We start from the raw sequence: 20,424 nt of genomic DNA on the forward strand, positions 1-20,424 counted from the left end.
AATCAAAATGCCCTAAGTGTTTAGAGAAAAATAAAAAGATCAAATCAAGAGGCAATGATGTTAATCTGAGTCAAAGTTCTGCTGCACAGCATAATAATTGCTCTTTTCTGCTGTTTTACTCTGTGGTGAGTGATGGCTTAGCTCTGAGCAGTGGGAAAATGGCAGGGGTTGGATTCTAAGAGATAATAAGGTCTGAACCAAGGAAAATTCAATCTGGGCCACCCCCAGCGATGATTTTCCAGTTGGAGTCCCTGGGGCTGAGCATAGGAAATGGAGAGTCCTAGCCCAAGACCATGGACTTTCTCCAAACTCTCTTAAAGTAGGCAGAAGTACTGGGGAGGGGAAGGAGGATGAAATTTTAAACAGTGTGGTCAAGTTTGGCTTCCCTGAGAAGGTGACATTTAACCCCAAATCTGAAAGAGGTAAAGAACCAAGCCAGGTGGGAAGAGCATTCCTTCCAGGCAGAAGGAACAGCAAGTACAAAGGCCCTGAGGTGGGGAGGTGCCTGGGGTGTTTAAGGAGCAAGGAAGCCAGTGAGGTTGAACAGGATGAGTAAGGAGGAAAAGAGAATAGGTGAGGGTGTTGAGGCCAAAAGGAAGCTGTAAGAACTTGGACTTAGAGTGAACTGGAAGCCTTTGGAAGAGTTTAATCCCAGGAATGACGTGTTCTTGAATTTGCCATGTCTGAGTCTTCTCCTCACCTGCATTATTTGCTGCTTGATAGAAAGAGCAGTTTGTCCTGTGACCTTCCTTGCTTCCCCCGGGCAAGAACTTCAGCCCTAATCGATAAAGATTTTGCCTCACCTTGCCCTCACGCTTCTCTAAGACTGGGCACAGTGGAATAGCATCTCTTCAGCACTGCCTTCCTTCTTCCCCTGAAAACAAGCCATGGTCCCTTACTGTCTTCAGTATTGTATTTCTCATTATGGGGAAATGGGGTTTAAATGAAAGGACAATGACGTGGAAGTTTCTAATGCTTACCAGATCTTACAAAGCTCTTGGAGTCATCATTCCTGTAGGGCAACCTCTTCCTGACTCACAGATTCACGCCCTTCTCCCTCTCAAGCTGGCATCTTCTTCCATGCTGGTCCCTCTTCTCAGTCTGGAGAGGCAATAGGAGCTGTGAAGTAAGTGGTTTGCACTTGAGGGGGGCTCCAACCTGGTCCTCCTGCTCTATGAGGGCTTATTTAGCACCTACTGTGTGCCAGACACTGTGCTAGGTGCCAAGGATTCAGCAGAGAATAAAGTAGACACGGTCCCATCTTTGGTAAGTTCACAATTATGTAGGGAAGAAGCTGAGTGCACCCAGGTGAACAGTGCAGAATGCTCCTGGTGCATAAGGCAGGGGGTCCTGGATTAGTCAGGGGGACTCATCATCACAGAAATGTTCTCTTAGGGCTTGTGCGTCCCCAAGGTGCCTGGCCTACAATAGGTGCTCAGAACACATTTGCCGAATGCACGAGGAGGGCTTATGTAGAGCACACAGAGGAGAACTGACCTCTCCCATGTGCTGGGGGCTGGAGTGGACATGAATTCAGAGCCCCTGGCTTCTTATCCTTAAGCAGAAGGGAAAGAGAACAGGAAAACAGCCTACCTCTAGAGATCCATGGAGACAAACTGAGTGATGACACATTTCTCTATCTTTTTTAAGTTTTTGAACTGTATTTTTGTTTTGTTTTACAGATAATCCTGGATATTTGATTTTTGTCACGTTTTTGAGTGGCATGTTTTTCCTACTGTATTTTCTTAATTAAAACTCTCTTAACATAAAAGTAATACAAAAACATATTCTTAATACCAACTTTTAAAGTAAAATAGACAAGGCAAGGTTTCATCCCCTAACCCCCAGAACCACTGCTACTCCCAGTTTGGTGAATCTCTAATATATATCATTTCCCTGTTTTTCTGCTCTACTCTGTCAAGGAGATTAGGAAGGGTATGTTTTTCTCTTCCAGGTCAAATTACTCATAATTTACTCAAAAGCTTTAAAAAAGTATCTTACAATTTATTAAGACATTTAATCATGCACACTATTTTTAAAAATCAAATCATATGGAAGGGCTTTTAATGACAAGCATCTACCTCAAGGGGGTTCACCCCTCCCTGCTCCAAATACTACTCCTCAGAGCAAGCTTTTTCTTTTTAGAATCATTTCTGATTCATTTCCTCTGGTGGTTACATCCACATCTCTAAATAATATGTTTATCTTCTATTTCTTGATTTATAAACTATTGACTTCCTGCCATAATAGGTGAGGATTTAGCTAACTCACTCCACCCTCTGTATTGATTACCTTTCCAATTTCTAAAAATAACATTAATCTTCATTTCTTTTTCGAACCACCTTGGGTAGAATGTCTTAGCTTCCCACTTTGTAGAATGAGGACGTCCACATACCCTCCCCCACCACACACACCTACCCATGTCTATTGGTTATATTTTTACTTCTTCATGGTCAAGATTCACTCCTTTTGCATTCTATTCTATAAATATGCTAATGTCTTCCATGCTGGAGCTATAGATTGATTCTGGAGTTTGAAAACCACTGAACATTATTATGATTATGTAGACGATGTTTGATGCAAAGCTAAGTTGTTTTCTAGGATTACATGTTTTCCTTTCTGGTTTCAACGTCATTGAAATCTCTGAGTCATTCAAAGATGGAGTCTCCTTTCTAACACTTAACTAGTTGTTCAGAATCCTGCCATGTATTTGCTTTGTACAGTTTTCATTTTTCCTGGTGTTTCTGATTGATTCAAAGGGTTTTTTAACAGGTCATTTAGAGCAAAATTAGGCTTTTTAAACATAAGCCCTGTGGTGGGGAAAGGAACCTTTTGGAAAAATCACTCCTCCCTCCCTTTTTGTCCTGCTTCCTCAGTGCAGTGTAGTAGTTAAGAACTCAGCCTATACAGTCAGATTGCTTGGCCTCAAATCCCAGGTCAACCACATAGAGTTGTGTGATTTTGGATGCATTACCTAATCTCTCTGTGTCTCAATTTCCTCATCTATAAAAAGGGGATTATTACTCATAAGGTTGTTATAGGGATTTAATGAGTTATTCTTTGCACAGCACTTAGAGCAGTGCCTGGCACACGTAAGTACTAATTTGGTGTTGGTTTTTACCATCTTCCTGTGATAAACAGACCAGACAGAATCTGCCAGCAGCAAGGATTCATCCTGGCCATGGGTACCACTGTTCTGTGAGTCCCCGAGAAGCTTCACAAGTCTTTGCTTCCCTGAGGCAAAGCCAGTGACATAGCTGATAGAGAACTTACCAGGAAACAAGATTCACGATCTTTGGTGATATATCTTCGGCCCGATTCCTTTCATACTCATTGATGAAGGTGGTCAAAACCTTAGGGAACATGTATTCTAGAATATCCCCCAGCTGAGCCACACTGGGGAACAATTGGCACTCAGTAAATAACTGTAGCAAGGGCATACTGAGTGCTTGTATGCATTATCTCACTTGGTCCTCTCAAGAGCCCTGTGGGGTATTATACCCATTTTACCGATGAGCAAATGGAACTCAGAGAAGTAACTGTCCAAATTCTCATAACCAGTGAGTGGTGGTAGAGGGAAGATTCAACCCCAGGTCTTTTAAATCTGAAAACTGATGTCCTTAATGCTGATGTCATAGCCCAGTGTTCTCAAAATGTGTTCTGTAAAGCCCAGGAGTAAGGGAAGCCTCCCAACACCACTTCATGGGGGTCTGCAAAGTCAAAACTATTAATAAGATGTGATTTGCCTTTTTCACTATGTTGGCACTTGCACAGATGATGCAAAAACAATGGTGGGTAACACTCCTGGAGCCTGAGCATGAATAACAGCAATGGAACCAAATGGTTCTAGCTCTCGTCGTATTCATCACCACCACCACTCACTCACAGTGAAAGAAAGCGCCAGTTTCACTTTGAAACATCCCTGGTGAAGCAGCAAAAAGGTATTAATTTTATTAAATCCTGAACTTTGTATGTAACAAAATGGGAAAGACACGTAAAGCACTTCCGTCGTAAACCAAAGGCCACCGTGGGTCTCCAGCAAAGGCACTCGTGCAACCGAGTTGCGAGCTGAACTAGCTGCTTTTTTCCCATGAAACGCCATATTTACTTGAAAGGACAACTGACAGGCAAATTATGGTTATTCAGGCTTGGGTATTTGGCAGACATTTTCTCGAAAATGAGCTAAGCGAGCCTGTCATTTCAACGGAACAACTGACAGTATTTATTGCCAAGGGAAAAATTCAAGGTTTCAAGTAAAAATTACAATTTGGCTCCTATCTGCCCCCATGAGTGAATGTAATTTTTTTTTTCTACTGTGTAATGTGCCAAGTTTGGAAGATCTGTATGACTCAGTTGATATTTTCCAAATGACCGATGCATGACGTTAAAAATGATCCCTGGGTAAAAGATTCATTCAAGATGCAGAATTAGAAAGAGCAAGGGATTTTAATGTACTAGAGCATAAAAAGTTAATGAATATGGTTTCAAACTCCACAATGCAATTGGCTGTTAAGAAACTACCGCTTGTCGAGTTTTGGTGTAATATCAAAGGAGACTATCCACAATTATCTTCAAAGGCTATTTAGATTCATCTATCTTTGTCAACCACATATTTGTATGAGGCTAGGTTTTCTTCATATACCTCAACAAAACATTTGGCAGCAGGTCAAATGCAGAAGCACATATGAGAATTTATCTGCCTTCTTATTAAGTCAGATGCTAAAGAGATTTGCAAAAATGTAAAGCCAAATGCCACTCTTCTCTCTTTTTTTTTTTTTAGAGAATATAGCTATTTTTCGCATAAATATGTTACATATGTTAACATGCTATCGGGTCTATCATTATTTTCAAATGATTTAAAAATAAATATTTAAAAATTTTTTGAGTTTTGTTTTCCAACAAAGTATTGTTAGATTTAACCCATAGAAACATCTCAATAATTTGCACAAGTGTAAAGGAGTCCTGAGACCCCAAAACTGGAGAATCTCTCTACAGCTGAATTTTCACTCTGTTGACAAACTTCAAGAGGTTGAGGAGAGAAACTAAAGAAGCCATTTTCATACTTCTATCAGAAGATTTCCTTCTAGTTCTGTCTTTTCTTCTCCACTGGGAGCTGAAACACAGTCCCTTGGTGGGTTCCCATCTCTCTGTTTTTGAGTTTTCTTTAGTTGCAGCTAAGCTCAGCCATTGTTCCCCCATCACTGGAATGTAAGAGGCAACGTGAGATTTCGGCAGGTGCTGAAAGAGGTGTCTTGGATTAAAATGCAGCCCTGCTGGTATCAAGTTTGACAGGACCTGAAGGATTCACCGTGTCCTGTGTCTTTGTTCACAAACACCGACAAAGCTTAGCTATGTCCCTACAAAGAGGTCGAAGCTCTGGATTTGTGGTGAGATTCCTTACATGTGAGACAAAGCAGAGGGTAGGGAAACTGAGCTGTGAGTCCTCACGTTTTTGGTGGATAGGGGTTTAAATTTACAAATTGTCTACCTTCTACCTCAAATGATCAGTTAGAGAGACTGAGTGTGAAGACGAAAAGTTTAGGGAATGGAAGGGACTATTGGGGCAGCCACTGAACAAACATTTCTCATGCCCAGTCCCCCTGCTAGGCACTGGGAAACAGAGAGAAATGGGAAATAGAAGGGAGGCTTGGGGATGCTGCCAGGAATGTCTGCTCCTGTTTGTGTGTTGTTGTCAGCCCCACATCTATCCCCCTTCTTCTGGTAACAGCACTCTGATTTTCTTTTTGGGTTACTATGTCACCCTATCACTCGATCCTCTGTCCATGTGGTTTGAGTGGAACTGACTCCAGTCTGGTCCTCAGGATGAGCAGGAATGACCTGGACAATTATCATAAGATATCAAGAATTTAGGCTAAGTGGTGGTTCTCAGTATGGGATAATTTTGCCCCCCATGGGACATTTGGCAACATCTGGCAACATTTTTGGCGGTCACAACTTGGTAGGGGCATTGGGGAGTACTCCTGGCATCTAGGAGCATCAGGGATGTTGCTAAACATTCTGCAATGCGCAGGAAAGCCACCGCAATGGAATTTTCTAGTCCCACATGTCAACAGAGCCGGGGTTGATAGCCCTGGTCGAAAGATAATGGGAAGCCATTGAAGGGTTTTAAGCAGAGGAGTGATGTGATCTGAACTGACGTTTTTAAAATTATAGTCAGGTGCCATGTGGAAACAGATTTGAGAGATGTAAGAGTGGAATAGGGAGATAAGCCGCAAGAGGAGGGTGGTGAGTGCTACTGCAATAATCTCAGTGAGAGACTCTAGAAGTTTGGAAAGAAGTTTGATTTGGAAATACCCATTTACAAATCATCAGTGGCAAAGGGTAGAGAATAAGAGAATGAGAACAAGAGCCTCCAATAAGGCTGTGAAAAAGAAGAGAATGGAACCAAAGACAGAGCCTTTGGAAGCATCCTTGTATGGCATGTAAAATAATGAAAATACCTAACATTGTCTGACAGTTTATGTACCAGCCACTATGCTAAGTCATTTACATGATCACATTTAACCCATTTAACAATGCTTATCTTCACCATTTTACAGATAAGAAAACTTAGGCACAGAGAGGTTAAGTAACTGGCCCAAAGTCACACAGCTAGCTAATGTGCAGAGACAGAATTTGAACTCAAATGATATGACTACCTAGTCTTTCCCCTTAACCACCATGCTGCATCCCTGGACTAAGAATTTTCCAAAATAAAAACTACAACTCTCACAAGAACTGAAGGATGAATGTGAGTCAGAGAAATGAAGGGATGAGGTAGTGTTCCAGGAAGAGAGAACAGCACATATGGATGCCTGGAGGCTGAAGTGAGCATGGCATAATAGGGGAGCTAAAACACTCAGTAATGGCTGTAGAAAAGTATACATTCATAGGTGGGGTGAGTGCAGAGAATGGCAGGGGCCAAGTCATGCAGATCCGTGGAAAGTGTGTTAGGTCAGACTTTATCCTGGGGCGCAACAGGAATCCTTTAGAAAGTTTAAAATGGTAGTTAAAAAATCTGACATGATAAAGTTTTCATTTTTGAGGCTCATTGCAGATGGAGTGTGGACTGTGGATGGGCGAATAGAAGAGGAATATTTGAAGACCAGTTGAGAGGCTTTAATGCAATAATCCAGGAGCAATGATGGATTCCCTTGTTAGGGAGATGGCCGTGCTGATGGAGACATTGGCCATCACTTTGGGAGGTGTGTAAAAGCTGGAATCCAGAGAAGTTCCTGTTTGTTGTTTGTCAAGGGTGAAGAAAAATAAAGTCAGGGGACTCTTGTGTTCCTGGCTTCACCTTTGGATGGGCAGTGATGCCTCTTACTGATGGAAAGTTTGTAGGGGGAGTTGGAGAGTTTGGTTTTGAACATGTTGAATTTCTAGCTTCTCATCTAATATTCAAGTGCGGGTGTTAAGAGGGCCATTGGATACACTGATCCAGAACTCGTAAGAGATGTCTTGTCTAATTGCTTCCCCATATATGTAGCTATGCTTTTTGATCAGAAAACAAACATGTACATTCCAAACTCTGTTAATTCTAATAGGGACACCTAGTGACAGGTCATTAGATGAGGTTTGGTGTGACAGATTAACTGATGTTAAAAGTCTGAACGCAACTTCAGGAGGTCACTGCCAGTCTAATTGGGCACAGATAGAGTTTACTGGGTCGTGGAAAGCAAGTTGTGCGTAACCATTGTTTCAGCCCCCCTCCTTCCATTTCTGACTTATCATCTGGTTTGGGGTGAACATTAAAGAATATTTTCATAAATGGTGACCTTTTGAAATTTGAAATGCTGGTTTCTGGTTCATTTCCATTCCAGCCCTGGGGCTGCTGCTTGAAGGTCATGAGCTGGAAGCTCTTGACTTGTCTCTAGCACTGTGCTCTCAACCAGAATTGGAAAAAGGCAGTGTGGTTTTTATCTTTTAAAGGCCCATCATTTGGATAAAGGATTGTCATTCATAATTGTGTGACCACACACTGAGGATGAAAAATGTATGAAGTGCAGAGTTTATGTTAACGAGACCCAATCTGTTCTGTTCTGGAGAATTGGGGAACATTTTGTTTGATGTCATAATAGTACAATAATACTGTTGTATCACCTAAAATTCATTCAATTGCAAGTGACAGAAAACCCAATTCTAGCTGACTTAAAGAATGAGAGAGAAAAAGAGATAGAGAGATAGAGATAGATGAGCGAGAGAGAGACTGAGTCTATTGGCTCACAAACCTGGACAGTAAAGGTATGACTTGATGTATCAAATTCACAAATACACTATTTCTCTCACCATTCTTTCCCCTGCTTCCTCTCTTGTTGACTCCATTTCAGAGTAATGGATGAGAGACTCGGAGATACAGATACTTAACAGCAGCTCTCAGGGCTATATGCTTCTCTGCTTGAGTTCAACAGAAGAATATAAGTTTCTTTCCCAGCAAATATAAGTCTCATAGTATTTCACTGGCTCTGATTAGGTCTATGTCTATTACTGAACCAATCACTGTAGATGAGGGGTCCCAAAGGGTGGACTGGCCTATGTGCTCCAACCTTGGAGTAGGAGAGGCATAGATCCCCAGAGATAATTATGATGATAAACAACAAGCATCAGTTACTACATGTCAGGCGCTGGCCTAAGCAGTATGCCTGCTTTTTCATTTGCTGCCTGGAACAAACTTTGGGGTAGGTACTGTTGTTATTACCCTTTTAATGATGAGGAAAGCCAAAATACAGTGAGGTTAAGTAACTTGCCCAAGGATCCACAGCTGGTAAATGACAAAACCAAGGTACAGAAAGGTGAAGGAACCTTCTCCAAGTCCCACAGATGGTAGATGACGAAGCCACAATGCAGCAAACCCAGGCAGCTTCTCACCACAGCCTGGGCTCCTAACCCCTGTGCTGTGACACCAGCCTAAATTAGAATAGGGTTACCAGATGTCCACTGTGGTTCAACATTTCACAGTTACAGAGGGCTTTCGTATATGATTTCATTTTCCCCTCACAGCTTTATGAATGAGTCAGGACCTGTGTGCATTATCCCCATTTTCTGATGAGAAAATTGAGGTTCAGGTTAATTGAGCGATTTGCTCTAGGTCAAACATCAAGTAAATAATGGAATGGGGACTAAAATCCTACATCCATCCTTTCTGACCCTGTAATAATGTAGCCTATGAGTTTATTAAATGTTTAAGAAGCCACATGGGCCTGGAGACTTGTATGGAGCCCAATGCAGGCTAGTCCTGTGCACTTTACCCCTCAGCTACCACCATGTTAATTTCCTTCTGTCTTTCATTGTTGGCAGATATGAGAATCTCAAGAACTTGGACACAAAGTTGCCCTCAATATTTAAACCACAAATTAAGCTATTTATGAAATAGTTCATCCACATTGGATTGAATTATGACCTTTTTCTTTGATTAAATTCACACACACACATAATAGATCTGTATCTGACTTTCTATTCTTTAATCTATACTTCTATTTCTGAGGTTCTGTCACACTTGTTTGAATTAATACCATAGGTTTTAAGATTCTTAATACCAGAAGTGCTTCCTTACTATGTGCTTCCTTAATATGCTTCTTTACCAACATGTTCTTAGTTCTTTTGATTTTCCTAGTGAATTTTCTGACCATTCTGTCAACTTGCCAGAGAAATGGAACATTAATAAAAGTTTAATTAATAGAGTTATTTGGGCACAATAGACATCTTCAGAATATTGAATCTTCCTCATTTAAAAACATAATAAATCTCCCGTGTATTAAGGTTTCCTTTTATGTCTTTTAGAAAACTTGGGCCATTTTCCTCATTCAAGCCTGTGCATTGATTGGGTGTATTATTTTTAGGTAGCTGTTATATTCCTGGTTGCTAATGTTAATGGGTATGTTTTCCAGGATATTTTCTATATATTTCGTATTACTGGTATGTGAGGAAGCTATCGATCTGTAATTATCTATTTATAAAAGCTGCTTGAACTTCCTTATTGGTGCCAGTTGCACAGTAATTAATTTCATTTGGTTTTCCAGGTAAAAAATCATATCATCTGCAAATAATAGATGGAACTGATTTTCTTCCTACTCTCTTTTCTTTGACTGAGCCTTAGAGAATGGTGGTCAACAGTGGTGGTGCTTAAAGACCACCTTTGCCTTGTTCCTAACTATAATTGTGATGCCTATGGACAGTGTTTCTCAAAGTGTGGTTACAGACCTAGGTATAAATCCCAGAACTTATGCAAACCCAGTAATCTTCATTTAAGAGAATATATTTATTTATTTGGCTGCGCCGGGTCTTAGTTGCGGCACGTGGGATCTTCGTTGCGGCATGCGGGATCTAGTTCCCTGACCAGGGACCAAACCCAGACCCCCTGCATTGAGAGTGTGGAGTCTTAGCCACTGGACCCCCAGAGAAGTCCCAGTAATCTGCATTTTAGCAAACTCCTAGGGTGATTCCTGCTCCCCTAATCCTCCTCTTCAGGATTTCACCAAGAAGCATGGTGTTTGCTATTGATTTAGAAAGGTTTTCTTTATCATGCTAGGAAGGTTTCTATCAATGTCTAGCTAACTAAGAATCTTAAGTGGGTATGGAGGTTTACATTTTTGGATATCTACCGAGATTTCACGCTTTTTCTTCTTTGGTTTGTTAATAGGATAAGATGTGTTAATACCTTTCATAGTACAAAGTATCTTTCATTTTTGTAATAAATCCTTTAGGGCTACATTTTATTTTTGATAATATAATGCTGATATAGGTCTGCTACTATGTAATTTAGGACTTTTCTCTATATTTTGTCAATAAAATTTATCTGTAGTCTGCCTTCGATATGCTATTTGTGTTGTTTTGATATCAGAGCTGTAGTAGCTTGATAAAATGATTTTCTCTGCTCTGAAATAGATTCAACAACATGGAAATTCTCATGTAAAACCCTCTGGGCCTGGGGCCTTTTGAAAATAGTTATTTGACAACTTCTTTCATGTATTATTTGTCTATAACAGGCCTTTTTCTGGAGTCGTTTTTGTTTCCTCGAAAATCATTCACTTCATAGGAACATATAAATGTTTTGGTATAGAGTTGAACAGTGTGATTGCTTAAAGATTATGTTCTTCCAAGTCTATCTTTTTTCTTCTCTATTTTATCATTTTGTCTCCAACTGCATTTATAGTTGGTGTTGTTTCTTCCAAGATTGTGCCATTGAGTTGTCTTTCAGTCTTTAATTTTTAAGCTTTGGGTTTTCATCTCTTTCTGGTTTTTTATGTATTTTTTAAGAAGCTGGGAAAAGCTATTTGAAGGCAGCTAGCCAAATGCATTTCAAGCAACATGTTTTTGCTCTTGGGACTTTTTAACCCAGATTTAAAGTTTCCTCTTGTTCAGGTTGGCAGGTTTTAATGCGAAGAAGTCCTTTTGGGGATCCCAACTCTCATCCAGCAAAGGCACTAGAGTTCCCAGCTAAGTTCCCTGCCAATGTGATTGACTAGCTTGCCACTGCAATTCTCACAGAGTCATGGATAAAACCATTGAAAAGGAAAAGTTCAAAACCGTAGCTCTGTGGTAAAGAATTAGCTAAGCAAAGTCATAATCAGGAGATGCGTCTGAGCATAAACTCACTTCAAGTGCAGCGAGCTCACTGAAAAGTAGAGCCCCTAATGCCGGCTGAGTAAACGTTACTCACTCATACATTTCACACTCACTGAGTATTTTCTCTGGGTAAGGAAGGCACCTTGCTGGTCTTAGACGTACAAAGCTGAAAAGATGTGGCCCCTTTCCTCAGGCGCTTAGGCTGTGAAGAAAATACTTTCTTAGTTATGTGATCTCACAGGGTTACCTCACACCATTACTTTTTTTCTTACATCTGCAAACACAAAGTTCCCTCTTCAAAAATTACAAGAGTAACGTGTTTACTGTAACCAGTGAAACTATCCAAAAACAGAAAAAGAAGTAATATACCCTGCTCAGTTCCCACCCTATCCCCACGCCGCCCTACTCCAAAGTAGCCAATGATAACAGCTAGCTGTGTTTTCTCCACATCTTCGTCACCCTCAAAACACACACATACATGCACAAGGGAGGGGACATCGTTTGATTTTAAAAACTGAATCACACTGGAGATGTTAGCCGCCACTTGCTTTTCTCCCTCATATATTATGGATATCATTCCAGGTCAATAGACACAGATCTAACCCGATCTTTTTAATAGCTAAATAATATTCCACAGAATGGAATCACTTCAGTGTATTCAACCAGTTCCCCATTGACGGGCATTCACCTTGTTTCCAGTTTTGTTTTGTTTTGGTTTTGGTCATTCTTATGCATATGCCCTTATGTGCTGGTGTTTTTATTTCTACTTTAGATTACCCAAAAGTGAGATTGCTGGGATCAATAGAGATAGGGCCTTATAATCTTAATAGATATTGACAGATTATTATCTTGATAGATTATAGCAAGGGGGGATTGGTTATCAGGTAATTATTAAAAATAAAAGACCGCCCACCCCCACACACAAATTCAAAGACTTTTGCTTTGAAAGGAGACTCTCTAGATTGGGTTGGATACACAAACAGCCCTGAGTTGTCTGTAGCACTGGCTGTTGCCATCTCCATGCCGGCCTTCAGGGGGCACTGCTCTGAGACCAGTCAAAACAACAACAATGCCGTTTACTGAGCATTTTCCATGTAATCAGCCAGTGCCTTAAGTGGACATCTTTCCTTTCACTCTCGCTGCCATGGAAGAGAGAGATACTGTTCATTACCATCCTCAATTTCCAGAAATGGAATCTGAGGCCTAGAAAGTTGAAGTCACTGACTCAAGGTCACACATCTAGTAGGTGGTGTAGCTGGGATCTGACTCTAGTTCTGCATGGCTCCAAGATCTGTGCTCTCAACCATGTGGGATTTCTTTCAAGCCATTGTTGAGACTGTTTTATCAGAGCCCCAAAATGACGTTTGTGAGCAAACGTTAAACAAAGTAAGCTTTGACATTCGCCTTGAACAGGCCAAGCCCTGCCTCCTGATGGGGATGAGGTACACAGCAGTGAGCCCGACATCCAGGTAGGGCTTCCTATTCAGAGGGAGCTGAGTGAGCAAGTGGGCTCCCAGAATACTAGGTGGACACGTTTGTTTGCCCTGCACACAACTCCAAAGCCAGCTTTCTGTTCCTCCTCTCTCTCTTCTCTCTTCTACCCTCCCGTCCCCACTCTCTTTCTTTTTCTTTCTCAAAACAGAAAACTGAAGCAACTAAAAGAAACTGGGAAACTTTGACCTCTCTCCATTCTCTCACGATAGCCAACAGATAGTCATGGTTAAAAGTATAGGCTCTGGAGTCAGAATGACCTGGTTTTGGAAACCAACCTGCTATCTACCCTTGAGCAAATTTTATGAGACTCTCGAAGTCTCCTGGTCTCCCGGGCAGCAGAACCATTCCACTCAGCACTATTTATATATATATAAATTTATTTATTTATTTTTGGCTGCATTGGGTCTTCGTTGCTGCGTGCAGCTTTCTCTAGTTGCGGCGAGCAGGGGCCACTCTTCATTGTGGTGCGTGGACTTCTCATTGCAATGGCTTCTCTTGTTGAGGAGCTCAGGCTCTGGGCACGTGGGCTTTAGTAGTTGTGGCACGTGGACTCAGTAGTTGTGGCATGCGGGCTCTCGAGCACAGGCTCAGTAGTTGTGGCGCATGGGCTTAGTTGCTCTGCGGCATGTGGGATCTCCCTGGGTCAGGGCTTTAACCCGTGTCCCCTGCATTGGCAGGTGGAATCTTAACCACTGCGTCACCAGGGAAGCCCCCACTCAGCATCTTGTCTTACCTGTTAGAGCATCATCTCACTGGGGACCGGTCAATGCCCATGCCTCTTGGTTTACAGGTCCTGAGGGAACCTGCCTTATGCTGGGCAGGTATTGATTCTCGATAATTAAATACAATGATGTTTTATAGTAAGGCTGAAGGCTAATAAGGGGAGAAGGAAAATGAATCCAACTTTGAGGACCTGTGTGTTGAGCACTGTCTTGGAACTTGATAAACACTAACTCAACTCTGTGAAATAGGCATCATCATTCCCATTGTATAAAGGAGAAAAATGAAACTTGGCAGAGTCAGGATCATCTTGCTAGGATTGCAGAGCTAGAAATGGTGGTGGCGGTGGTGGTGATGGTGATGATAGCTACTGTTTGTTGAACGTCGGCTATGAGTAGGTCCTATGTCAAGAGCTTGGTTTGTACTCTCATTTAATCCTAACAACAACCCAGCAGGTAGATCCTTTGATTATCCCCTTCTACAGATGAGAAAACTGAGGCCCCAAAAGGTTAAGTGACTTTTAAAGGGTGCCCAACTAGTAAGTGTGGGTGCTGGGATTTGAACCCAGGTCTTTCAGATTCCTTAGAAGCCCTTCCTTTGGTAGTGAAGTTATTCAAATTGAAACATTCAGCTTCTTGGACCATTTCCAAATGTAGTGTCATGCTGCTGTACAGAAGGCCAGGCCTTTGGAAGAAGGAACCAGATTCCATCCCACCCGTCTTCATCCCTTCATCTTCTGGGTTGTGTGGGCATCACTTTCATCACAAGATCCTGCATCCTGTCTCATGGCCACACGTACCATCTGTGCTTGGCACGGCCTGCTGCCTCCCTGGAACATCTGTGGCTCCCTACTACTGTGAGTGATTCTATTTTCCACACATCTCCAGCTCGTTAGACAGCAAGGCTCCTACTTGTTGTTGGATGTTTGCAATCTGAAGCTGAAACACTGCAAAATGATGATTGAGCTGATTCACACCAGGGGAGAGTCTGTGACACACAAACACACACACACATACACACACAGGCATGAGACACTTAATTAGTGGGGATTGAGCTGGTGGTACCTGGTGCAGTAACTTTGCCCACTGAGGGCCATCTGGCTCCTGGTGACAGCTGCTGAGCTGGAAGATTTTCATGCAGCAATGGTGGTCTTCCCTGGCCAGGGCTGCAGTCCAAATGTCCTCTGGGCCACCCAACTAGCTGAAGTGTCAGTGTCCTAGGGAAACACTCTGTCACCAAAGGGAGTGAGAAAGCTGAAACCAACAGCATCCACCCCAGCAGAACCGGGGCTCTGCAGAGAGGAAAGAGCCTCCCCTCTGAACGCATCTCAGAACTTCCTCAACATTCCTTCCAGAGTCTCCACTTCTGGTCACTGGCCAAATGCAATCTTTAAAAATACACATTTGGCAAGAATCTGAAAAAAATCCCTTCAAATTGTTATGTGATGGTGGGGAAAAGACACATTTTTTTTAAACTCTAAAAAAAGCGCCTTAGCATTTGTAGGCTTTTATAATTCTGAAACAGCTGAAATGCTAAAACTTTCAAGTTGGCAGGGTTGAAACTGAAATCTGCAAAGCCCGTTCAATTTGACAAGAGTGGGAGCCTTGCATTTCAGAGGGATTTGATGAAGCCTGTGGGCCTGAGCCATCAACACAATGGGTGGCCACCCACTCACAGGGAGCCCTTTGTGCCTGGGTCCTTGCCTCTCTTCCAGCTTCCTGCAGAACTCATTCTCAGGGGCTCTCTCAGCTCAGTCCACCAAGGCTGCCCCGCTGCCCTTGGAACAACTGGGAGCACAACATAGTGGTTAAGGATTCAGGCTGTGAAGCCAGACCACCTGGGTTTGCAGTACTGATCCCATGACCTATAAACTGTGGGACCTTATTCAAGTTACTTGATTCCTCTGTGCCTCAGTTTCCTCATCTGTAAAATGGGGACAATATCTATCTCATGGGATTGCTGTGGGGGCTGAACTATGTCTTGAAAATGCCTTAGAACAGTACCAAGCACGTGGGAAACATTAAATCATCCTGGCTATTATGTAGCAGAGAAAACTCAACCACAAAGAAAAATCTGGGATCGGGGCAAGAACAGTGGGAAGCCTGATGCTGGGGGATCAGAGAAGTTTAGCATCTAGCCAGTCAGGAGTGAGATTATGACAAACATCATCATAGATATAATCGAGACCTACTGTGTGTCAGACGCTCTATGGGGATTCATGTTTAACATACTTGTCGATTTATACTCATCGTCTTCCAGAAAGAATTTAAGGCAGTTTCTAGGTACACAAAATAAGAAAAGATAGGTCCAATTTTCTAACTGGACTAAGAAAGAAAACATGGGGACAGGACCGAGCCAAGAATGAGAGTAAAATGCATCTCATAACGAAATACGTTCTTGCCGAGGAGGTTCATAGGCTGCCTGTAAAGCAGGCTTCCTTGAAGCCCCTGGACTAGGGGAAGCTTGGTCAAGTGCGCGGCTGCTGCAGCACTCACGATGCAGGTGGACCCTAAGCAGACCTCTGGTCAGGTCTACCTGGGCTCCCAGACAGGCTCCAAGGCTTGTCTCTGAGCAAATTACTTAACCTCTCTGAGTTGGAGCTCCTTCACCTGTCATGGGATACTAATTGTAGTCATGGGGTTATTTTGAGGGTAAAATGAAATAATAGACATAAAGCATTTATCACAGTGCCAGCCACTTAGTAACTCTTAAAACTAAATAAATTTCAGAATATATAGATACATACCACTCTCTTTGGTACCAAGATCAGAAAGGACTATCTCTATCCCTAACATGGTATCTTCAACGTGGGCAGATGGAAAAGTCCCCAAAGCCACAGTGCACGGCACTGAGGAACACGATGGAAGGACAAGTTCAAGTTCTAGCTCTGCCACTACTGGTGGTGGGACCTTGGGCCCATCACTTCACTTTCCTGGGAGTCAGGTTCTACGTCTGTAAACGGGCAGAACACTAGTACCTCCCTTATATAGGGTTGTTATGGAAATTAAATGAGATGATAATTGATAAGGTATCTGGAAGGGTTTGGGCATGTAGGTAGCATTCTGTGGCCGTGTTGTTTGTTGCTGATGTTGACAGCACTGTGATTCATCTCTGCTGGTCTGACTTCATCCAGATGGACACTCAGAATACCCGGGAGGTGGGTGGTGGTCTGCATACCCTGCTGCCCTTGCTGGGTAGTCTCCTCTGTGTGATGACGCACTTAAAGACTGCATTTTTCAGGCCAACGTTCAGCTCTTTTATCTTGTCAATTGAGGACAAACCACACAGGCTTAAATAATCAAGTGAGGGGTAGAAGGATCCTTTAGGAGAAGACAAGGTGCCCTCTAAGGTCCTGGGCCTGAATAAGAGGCCATTTCAGTATCGTCCCTAGACCAGTCATGTTGGTGAAAGCCGGCTGCGCAGGGTTGAGTTATTATGGCTTCATGGTTAGGAGCATGGCTTTGGGGGTCAGACTGTTCTGGGTTCAAGATTTGCTTCTATCACTTACTGGCTGTGTGACCTGGGACAAGTTACTTAACCCCTCTGTGCCTCAGTTTCCTCATCTGTTAAACAAAAGGGGAGAGACAATAAGAGCACCAGCCCCACATGATTGTGATAGGATTAAGCGAATTGGTACCCGGAAGATGCGTTGAACAGGGGCACGCAGTAAAACCAGCCTAAGTGTTCGCTGTTCTTATCACGGAGTGAGCGGAAGGTGAGAACCTGAAGACGGTATGGGAGTGGAGGAAAGGGTTAAGGAGGTTGTATTTCTGAAGAGAGGCAGAGTGGACTTTCAGGGTGAGCCGACAGCCAGAGAGACTCGGGTAAACGAGGGGTGGCCATTGATGAGGTAAGGACATGGGGGCGACAGACCAGACGGGGCTCCTGGGCACAGGTGGAGCGGATAATCGGGTGCGCGGAGGTGGAAGGCATTCAGAATGAGCAAGGTGGTTGCTAAGTTTAGCGCTGGAAGGGAGGGATTTGAATATGCATGAACTGTCCTCCCGCGGTGCCCTTCGGCTGGGTTTTTCAATCAGCCTTCTTGCGGAGTCATGAATGGGGAAACAGAGTCAGCAGGAACCCCCGTGTGGAGGGCTTTCTGTGCGGGTTTCTCCTGGGTTCAGGCCACTGGCTTCCCGCCCCCTTTAGGAGACCAGAGAGGGACCTTCTTTCCCCTTGTCCAAGGAAACTAGGCGTTTAGGGACAGTGGATCAGCAGGGAGCTGGGCATGGATTCCTTTTTGACATAGACGAGGCCTGGTATTGGGTCGAAGCTTGTACACAACCAGAAATGGGGAAGGGTCCTGGCTCACTTCCTGGCATCATCCCTGGAGCTCACCCCCCAGTCCTTCCCGCCCCTCCTCCATCCCATCCCCTCCCCCGCCTCTCTCCTCTCCCCTTCTTCCTTTCTACCCCTCTTCTCCAGTTCCCTCTTTATCTCTCTCCCACAAATCTATATTCAGTTTCTGTCTTCCAAAAAGAAAAAGTGAGTAGGAGGACAAATTGTTTAAAAGCAACGCATCTATTTTAACAAAATGGTTTTTCCTTTGAGTCAGTCCTAAGAAATTTGGGTACAAGCTAAGCCAGGATGAACCAAACAATAATCCTGAAAAATGAAATGGATTGGGGAAAGATCCTAAACTCCCCAGACAGCATGGGGAACGGGGACGGGCAGAGAGGATGGCACCCTGGTGTGTTGGAGACAACCAAACCAAGGTGCTTGACCAGAAGACCAGAAAGTCAGCAGGGAGAGAGTAAAACATCTATTCAATCGTTTGGATGTCAAGTCCATCCTGTGTCAAACGTCCGGCTCTTGGAAACGTTTCGATGATTGCTTGTGTAGACCTGACTTTTAGATCTTGGCCACTCTGGATGTGGGACCCCATCCATGTCCAGAAGTCCTTGTCCACTGGATTTAAAGATTCTGGAGCTGTCAAGAAAATATTGAAGTCTTCTCTGTTGGAAAAGTCAGAATCTTAGCTCTAGTCTCAGCTCTGTCCCCCAGCTCTGTGCTATGGAATAAACCATGCCCTTTGGGGGCCTATTTCCTTCTTTACAAGATAGGATTAGACTAGATGACCTCAAGGGTACTCCAACTGTGACCTTCAGTCTTTGGTTCTCTTTGACCTTGTCACTCCACTTGACAGCCAGTGAAGAGTGTGGTCTTTGGAACCACATTGCCATCATTTGAATCTTGCCTTTATCCCTAGCAGCTGTGAATCTGTACAAGTTACTCTGAACTCTGAGTCCTCAGTTTCCTCATCTGTAAAATGGATAACAATAGGGTTGTTCACTCCACTTTTTTTCCCGACTCCACTCAACAGAGCATATCAGAAAGCAACTGAGAACAGAACCTGCTCTGATTTATAAAAGTAAAAAGTACATCACTTGCACATTTCAGAACTTACACTGTTATTGGTAATAAGATTCTTGTGATACCCTCTACAGTTGACAGGGAAATATTCTGCAGCCGAGATCTGGTGGATTCTCTGATCTGGTTCCACTTCAGTTTCTGCTTGAGAAAGCGGAGGACCAGAGAGGCACAACTATCTACCCAGCGTCAGCCAACAGATGTTTTTGTGTGCCTGCTCAAAGTGCCAAGGGAGATCTAGAAAGGGGAAGTCCTCTCTCACTCCTAAACCCTGCATCTGGTTCTGGGGTGTGTACTGGAAATATTATGGGGGGGGCAAAAAAACAAAAAACAAAACAAAACCCCTTGAATCAAGAGCTTTCCAATCCTCCTGCTTCTTATTCCCATCCATCTGATCTACAGCCTCGTCTTCCGCTGCAGGAATGTGTTCTCATAGAAAACTACGCTTGCCTTATCTCTCTTCTGAGAAAATTTGCTGCCTCTGAAAAGATGTATTCTTCCCACAAGTTTAGTGTTATGCACCTGATCGTAGATGCGGGAGCAAGAAGGCGAATCTAGTAGTAAAATTGCTTCCTTTGGCTTACCTGTAAACTCTTAACAGAGAGGAAGTACATCGGAGGAAGACACCAGAACATCTCCCCTCCAAGCAGCTGGGTCAGCATCCACTTGGCTTGGGAGCGAGCAATCCCCTGAATTAGTCAGTGTGAAGGGACGTAACACCATCCCTGCTGGCAGCAGAGCCACCTGTGCCAAAGCGGTTCCCAGCCGCTGTTCATTAATGCTGCCCACAGGCTGCAGGACAAGTCCGTCTGCCCTGACGGGCAGGAGGTCCAGGTTCCAGGGCACTGGAGGAGATAATTGTCTTTATAGCCAGGGGATGCTTGGCAAGGAGGTCAAGTGACTTTATACACTCCCCCAAAGTCTAGGTGGATGATGGTGATGAAACCATATTGTCCTTAACTCCTGGCAAAACAAACAAGTGAAAGATATTTTAGAAGCAGCATGCTCTAGTAGAGAGAACAATGCGGGGTCTGAGACCTGGGATCTTGCCAGTTATGAGTCCTATGCCGGTTTATCTGGCAAAATTAAATAAATGATTCTTGCCTTGCATATTTCCTAGGGCTGTTATGAGAATTAAATGAGATAGTAAGTATTAAAGGACTTGGGGAAATATATTGCACTTCTTCATTCATTCAAATGATGGATGCTGAATGTTCACTAGACGTCAGGAGCTGGGGATAGGGTGGCGCTAGGTGGTACCTGCTCTCACATGCA

General features: G+C 43.2%; 1 protein-coding gene across 1 annotated transcript in view; it reads left to right on the top strand.

Annotated features, from left to right (window-relative positions):
* CACNG3 (calcium voltage-gated channel auxiliary subunit gamma 3) overlaps nucleotides 1-20,424 on the top strand; it is an 84,147-nt gene that overhangs the window by 13,311 nt on the left and 50,412 nt on the right. The gene's annotated exons all lie outside the window — the stretch shown is intronic.

Source organism: Monodon monoceros, unplaced genomic scaffold, assembly GCF_005190385.1.
Source record: "Monodon monoceros isolate NGI ecotype Baffin Bay Population unplaced genomic scaffold, NGI_Narwhal_1 Super_Scaffold_13, whole genome shotgun sequence".
NCBI lineage: Eukaryota > Metazoa > Chordata > Mammalia > Artiodactyla > Monodontidae > Monodon > Monodon monoceros.